Source organism: Euphorbia lathyris, chromosome 3, assembly GCF_963576675.1.
Source record: "Euphorbia lathyris chromosome 3, ddEupLath1.1, whole genome shotgun sequence".
Classification (NCBI taxonomy): Eukaryota; Viridiplantae; Streptophyta; class Magnoliopsida; order Malpighiales; family Euphorbiaceae; genus Euphorbia; species Euphorbia lathyris.
In genome coordinates, this window is record NC_088912.1 from 86,106,716 (window position 1) to 86,114,611 (window position 7,896).

Here is a 7,896-nt window from a genome sequence, read left to right on the forward strand (position 1 = left end):
TGGGTCAAGCGTTTGTATTGATATGGAAATTTGTATTTATATTTAATTTCACATGCTTTAAATTGTATGTAATTTGTATTTTTAGTTTAAATTAGACTAATCTTTTTTTAATTTCATAGGCTTTTATGGAGCCGAACTTTTATTTGATATTCAATTTAGTATTATCTTTAATAATATATTTATTTATTTATTATTATTATTATTATTATTAGAAACATTATTATTATTATAAGGTTATTAATGTCTAATATTATCATTAAAAATATTTTAAAATCTAATATCATCATTATTATTAAGTTCGGTAGCATTCAACTCTTCCAAGTTACAGGACAACCATCTTTCTTTCCCAATACTCGTTGGTTATAGGTAAAAAGCGGATTCGCGCATCTAGTTAAATTGGGCAGCTATAATGCCTTATATTATATAAGCGAGTCCAGTTTTGTTCATTAACCATTTCAACTCATTAAAACTGACATAACATGTCTATTATTTTTTTTTCAATCGAAGAAGATGTTGACATGTGAAGACCACTTGTATTTCAGTTAACTTTCCATATACAATATGATTTTTTCTTTTATAAAAATTTGCAATGTGACTTTTCAATTTGATTTTTCAAAGTGTGTATGAGTTTAGAACTACTGCAAAATATGCTCCAAGAATAGTAATTTTTTTTTAAAAAAAAAAATGTTACATTACATGTGGAAAGTCAACTGAAAGACGAATGATAAAATCTTCTTTAATTAAAAAAAATAAAAGGTGCGTTATATCATTTTTAAGAAGTTGGAATCGTTAATGAATTGTCTTTTATGTTTGAAAGATAAAGTAATCAAAATGAATAAGTTTAGAGGCTACGTATGGTTTAGACCGACCGATATTAATCATCTTTTATAACACAATCAAATGATAAGCAGTAGTAGTTGACAAATTAAAACCTTATAGATTGCCCCAACTTTATTAGGGATAGTGAAACATGGAGACGTAACAGAAAATACAAGTAGAGGGCAAATTAGTAAAAGCACAAAAAATAAAGCTGAAAATAGAAATTTGATGGTATCCTTAAATTCTTTAATATCCCACTGTATATTCCGCATTCTTGTAACTCACGTGCCTACAGTTCGGCTGCCAAATTATTTTAGCTTTTCTCTATATAATAAATTTAATAATTGGTTATTCATAGACTGTGGCGGAGAGCGTGGATTAAAATCATGGAGGGCTCCATTATGTAAAAAAAAAAAAAAAAAAAAAAAATCATACAACGATCCAATAATTTGATTGAACTAAAATTTAAAAATATCTAAAGCTAACAGAAAAATAAAATCCTTAAATATCATCAATTCCATTTAATTTACCAATTGAACCCAATCCAATTCAATTCAATTAAAAACCCTAGATCCTAAAATTAAACTCCCTAAAATCTCTAAATATCACAAATTCAATTCAATTCACCAATTCAATTCAATTTACCAATTCAATTCAATCAAAATCCTTAAATATATCTGATTCAATATAATCAAAATCCCTAAAACTAAAATGCCTAAAATCCCTAAATATCACCAATTCAATTCAATTCACCAATTGAATCCAATTCAATTCAACTCAATTCACCAATTCAATTTAATCAAAATACCTAAAATCTCTAATAAGCCCTTAAAAATATCACATTCAATTCAAAACCCCTAATTTATCATCAATTCAATAGAGTCTCTAACTATCACATATTATCAATTCAATTTAACCAAAAACCCTAAAATTAAAACCCTAAAATCAAAACCCCTACAAACACAAACCTAAAATCAGAACATTAAATCAAAAACTAACCTTTATATTTCTCCTCCCCAACTTCCGGCGGCGATGAACGTCGGCAGCAGCAACAGACGAACGGCGGCCGGCCGGCAGCAGCTCCTCTCCTTTCCCAGAAGTTGTGATTCACGAATTTGGAGGAGTGGTTTAGTAAATATGAATGATAAAAAAACACATGCTTAAATGATAAAATTAAATGAAGAGTAGGAATATGATTTCACTAAAGTAAAAAATGACATCGTTTCATTAAAGTCCAAAACAACGTCGTTTTGGATTAGGAGGCTGCAAAAAAAATTTAGGTTGAAGAAGAGGGGATATCCTCTTCTTCAACCTCTGCCATGGCCGGAGGGGCTCTGGCCATGGCAGAAAACCACCTACCAGGGGTGGCAGACCCTCCCTACCCCCTGGCTCCGTCCCTGTTCATAGAGAAAATAAGTTTAATTTTTTTTAAGAAAGAGTAAATTTAAACTTAATCATGTATAAAATTATATAATGTTAGTATTAATATTTTTTGTATAAAATATATAATGTTAGTATTAATATAACCATTTCAAACTCCATTATTAATAAATGTTTTGTTAATTTATTATATGTATATGTCACCTAGAATATAAATTTAGTCATGATTATTCGAATAGAACCGATTTAGATTCCACATGTAAAATTATGCATACCATTTTTGGATACACATCCGGAGTTTAAGTGAGAGAGACGTGTAACTAATTAAACGAAAAATGAGATTTTGTTAAAGATGTAATAAATTATGAAATTGTTCTATCTTTAAAAAGTTAATACTAACAGTAATAGTTTCATATGTGAAGTACAAATATTTTCTCCACTAATAATTATTGAGCTAATTTTGTATTTAATCTCAATATTATCATTATTATTATTATTATTATTATTATTATTATTATTATTATTATTATTATTATCATCATCATCATCGTCGTCGTCAAAATGTTCTACGAAGGATGTTTTCCGAGCCAAGCCAACAATCAACTTACACACACTATCTTCAAGCTTCAAGTACAAAAAAGAAGAAGAAGCAAAGTTCATTTTGCCATCTTTCGTAACTAAATGCTAGCTCATCTAACTGTTTTGATGCCAATCTTCCTATAATTTCTTGCAGTTATCTTCTTATTTCTTCTAGCTTCTATATTTTTCGTATCATTTTCTTAGGATATAAGCTAACTCGAAATGAGATTCTATTAGAGCTCTAAAAGAGTCTAAAATTACTCTATCAACAAAACGTTGATACTAATATGGACAACTTTTTTACGTGAAGTATAAATATCTTCTCCCCTAATATTTATAGAACTAATTTCGTATTCGTCCTATTATATTGTTATTATTATCCTCGTTAGCATGTCAATATGCAACATCATGCATATGATGTTTTCCGAGCTAAGCCGACATCAACAGATTACATACGCCATCATCAAGTTTCACGTACAAAATAAGAAACAAAGTTCATCTTGCCATCTTTCCTAACTATAATTGCCATCTCATCTAACTGTTTTGATCTCATCTAACGGTTTTGATGTCAATTTTCTGCAATTCCTTACGAGTGTTTCTTTTTGTTTCTATTAGCTTCTACATTCTTCTTAGCATTTTCTTCTCGTTTAAATACATCTAAAGTTATTATTTCCTCTGACTTTTGAGTGTATTCAGAATAATAAAACTCCTTTCTTATTAAAACAAAAAATTTAAGCAAAAGGGTTCATAATGGTCAAAAGATTAGGCATGCAAAATTAAAATACGAAAAGTATGTATATTAATTTAACATTTCGAAGACAAATTAAGTGAATGTAATAGACATCAATATCATGGTATTTTGGGGACCATTTTTGTTTATGCAATAAAGCATTACTTGATATTGATAATTCCTGAATTCATTTAGTCTCAACACAATTTTTTAAGGTTATTATAAACTTATAATCGGTTGAATTTTTTTTTTTTTTTGTTATATTTCTTTGAGATAAACATGAATTAGGTAGAATACTTTATGATTTCTTTATTCAAATATATGACAAGTCCAAGTATGGAAAATGATTTCTCAAATGTTGATTAATTAAATTGGATGATAAATTAGAAAAGTAAAAAAGCTACAAAAATATTAGGTTTCTCAATAGAGCATAATAAATATTTTATCATATAACAATTAAAAAAAAATAGTATATATATTTCGACATAAGTAATTAATTACAATTAATAAGTATATAATAGAATTTTGAATCTGCATCTTCAATATCATAGATCATGATAGAGTACTAGTAGACAGTGCTTGAAATTGTTTTCGGCGTAATGACGAGAAACACATTTCACCCATAATTGACTTCATATTATTTTTCTTCAGGAATGATTTCATGATCTTTTAATAAGTCAAATCTATATTATAAAAGATTAAAATCTTATGTTTTTCCATTAAGAAAAACATGATAACATCCATATAAGGAGACATACGACTGTTAGAGATAATTACTCTTAATTATCTCTTAATAATCCTCAACTACTAATAGATAATTATTACACATAGTTAGAGATATTTATCATACCTATTATTGATAATAACTAGGATTTATCTTTGCTTATAATATTTATACATATCCTAGTTAAACTTTATCTCTTTGTAATTCACTATATATACACATCCAAATACAAAACCCTAATTGACCCTAATTGAGGTAAATCGATTAAACCTTTGTCTATCTTTATAATCAACATGGTATCAGTTGCTACTAGTTCCGTATTTTCTTCCTCGGCAGTAGCAAATCCGACATCGAACTTCCTCTCCCAAGCAGCGACTTCAACGTCATATAACCCTGCCTTGACCGGTGCTCTATCTTCCATCTCTTCGGTGACAGATAATTTTTTCTATCCTACCTCATTCACATTTGTGACCGGCTCGGCCTCCTCCCTCCAACCAACCTTGGGATGGAGGTTTGATTCCCCATTCACGACAACCCTTACTTCTACCATTGGCGGAGACCATCCCCGACCTGCTCCAGCCCCAACATCCCTTCCCTGCCATCTCTTTTCCTCTCTGATCGACCGTTAGACCCCCTCTTAAACTAGATTAGACCCGACTTCGGTCCGCCCCTATCCTATCACAACTCTGCAATTCAGTCCATCCAACACTCGTATACCTCTAATTCTTTCTTTTCTAATACGGTTAGTAATCCTCATCCTATTCCACCTACATAATTTCAATCTCATCCTATTCCTCCCACACAATTCCAATCTCATTGTATTCCACTACACCCTTACCCGTTTCAACCATCTTATAATGTAAATCTTATGTATTCGGGTTTCGTTCCATCCTCTTTGGACTTACCTCATTCCTTTCGTTAATGTTACATTAACATTAAATTGACTCCTCACAACTATAAGGCATGAAGAGTGGCAATTGAATCCACACTAAAATCCCATCATTATCTTGATCATATCACTATCACCAGTTTTCTGCCCTTGATATATATTTCTCGTTTTGGTTTTATGACGACTAATGAGGATTTTCTTTTGAATCATTCTTTTGTTGCTTGGGATGATTTAGAAAACACTGTTAGGACTTTGATTTGGAATTTTATTACTGAAGAGGTTGACCCTCTAATCACATGCTTTAGCTTTTCGCATGATATGTTGGTAGCTCTTGATCAAACTTATGGTACCATCTCGGGAACTAAGCAATTTCAGTTCAGTCTTCAGTTGTATGATTTGGGAAAACATGATCTGTCTATTAGTGCCTATATGCAAAAACTTAAGTGCATTCTTGATGATCTTGCTGCTTCTGGTAATCCTTTTCCAATGCATCTCTTACATGCTTTACTGTTCAAAAACCTTGGTGAGGAATTCCGGCCTACCATTCAGAAGCTCATCACTAAAAAAGGCACCAACATTGACTACTATAAACTACTGAATAATTTGAAAACTATTGAGGGCCTGCTTCATACAACCAAGAAATCTGACCTAATGGCCTCTACTCATGCTGCACATGTCATTCATGAAGAAAATGTCTCTACTGTTGCACCGTATGCACCTCATACACAAAAACAAAAAAATATATGGGGTGGTCAATGCTTCAATTATGGCGATCTCAACCACTGGGCTGACAAATGCAAACATCCAAAAGGTTATGTTACACATAACTTTTGTTCTAGTCCCTAGGCGCATCTTGTATGGCAGCAGTCTCAGAATCCCTTTTGTGGATCCTCTAAGCTTTAGTATCCTTACACCAGAGCTACAAATCACATGATGGCTAATTTGTCTCAACTTTAACACATGTACCCTTATTTGGGTTATGACACGGTTCAGTTCGACAATGGTCAAGGTTTGAAAATTTCTCATTTTGGACATTCTAAAATTAATAATCTCAAATTAATGATGCTCTTCTTATTCCTAAGATTAATAAATCTCTACTAACTGTTCAAAAATTCTCTCGTGATAATTCTTGTTTCTTTGAATTTTGGCCTAACCATTTTCTTGTAAAGGACAAAATAATTGGGGAAATCCTGTTACGAGGCCCGAGTAAAGATGGACTGTATGTGCTTCCAACCACCCTGAATGAGGCATTTGTGGGGAGAGAAAATGTCTTTTGAAAGGTGGCATGCACGCCTTGGTCATTGTCAAACTTAGAACGTTATCACAGTTATCAAAGAAAACAAGTTATCATCTTCAACATCAGTTAGTAGTTGTTCTTTTTGTCCCTTAGAAAAATTAGATAGATCACCTTTACATTCTATCAGTTCGTTCTAGTACTTTTGTTTTTGAAAGTTTACATTTGGATGTTTCGGGCCCAACTCCGGTTTCATCCTGTCTTGGTCATAGTTATTTCTTAATTATTATTGATGAATTTACTTATTTTGGATGTTTGTTTTGTTTAAAAAATAAGAGTGATGTGCTTCCACTTTTTGTAACTTCTATGCCATGATTTGCAATCAATACAGTGCTAGAGTTAAGAACTTTTACTCAGATCTTAGGGGTGAATTTCAAAAATTACAACCATTCTTTAAGAGCATTAGTACTGCGTAAAAAACTATGTGTCCTCATATTCATGCTCAAATAGGCACTGTAGAAAGAAAAATTAGGCATTTAGTTGATACATGTCTTACTTTATTGGCCAATGCTTCTCTACCATTGAAATTCTGGAATTATGTTATACTTCACAGTATGCGATTAATCAATCATCTACCCACCAAAGTTCTAAACGATAAGTCACCATACCTCATTTTTTATAACAAACAACCCAATTATTCATTTTGGCGTGTCTTTGGAAATGGAATTTATCCTTTACTTCGCCCATATAATCAACACAAATTTGATTTTTGGTCGAAGTTATGTGTTTATTTAGGCCCTTCTACTGATCATTCTGGTGATCTTTGCCTTGATTTTACTACTGTTCGAGTGTATATCTGCAAGTTTTTTTCCAGTATAGTGAAGATATATTTCTAGACTCTCTACTACTTATTCAACATCATCTCCCAGCGTCCCGTTGGAAATCACGTCCAGTCAACTTCCATCTTTACTTGGTCTGTATCTAGGAATTACTCAACTCCTAATCTCATCCCTTCTCCTTCTTTTTCTTATTATTCTTCTTCAAACGCTATTAGACCTAGGGTTTCAACCTTGTATCCAGCTACTCCAGATACCCACTTAGATTCTGATAACATAGACATTAAACATATGGTTCCGATCCGGTCATAATCTCCTACTTTGTCGTCTCTGCCATCACCAACTATGACATCCACTGTCTTTGCTCCCACGACTGACACTCCTGTAAATTCATCAAACTTGACAATATCGACTTCCCTTGATTATTTTGCTACACCTACATTGGATACTTCACCCTCATAAGTGGTGCCCACTCCATACCTACAGTTGGTTCATTGCCCACTTCAACATCTGAAGCTTCAGCTACACTAGTTCGTCAGCATAATATGCAGTTCGCCCCTCCAATTTGAACTCTAGAGGACGATTTGAGGTGCTTCTAACCACTCATCCCAGTGGAACAATTGATCCCACATGCTTTAGCTAGGCCAACAAACTTCCAGAATGGCCCATAAAAATGTCTGAAGAAATTGAGGCCCTACTTAATAA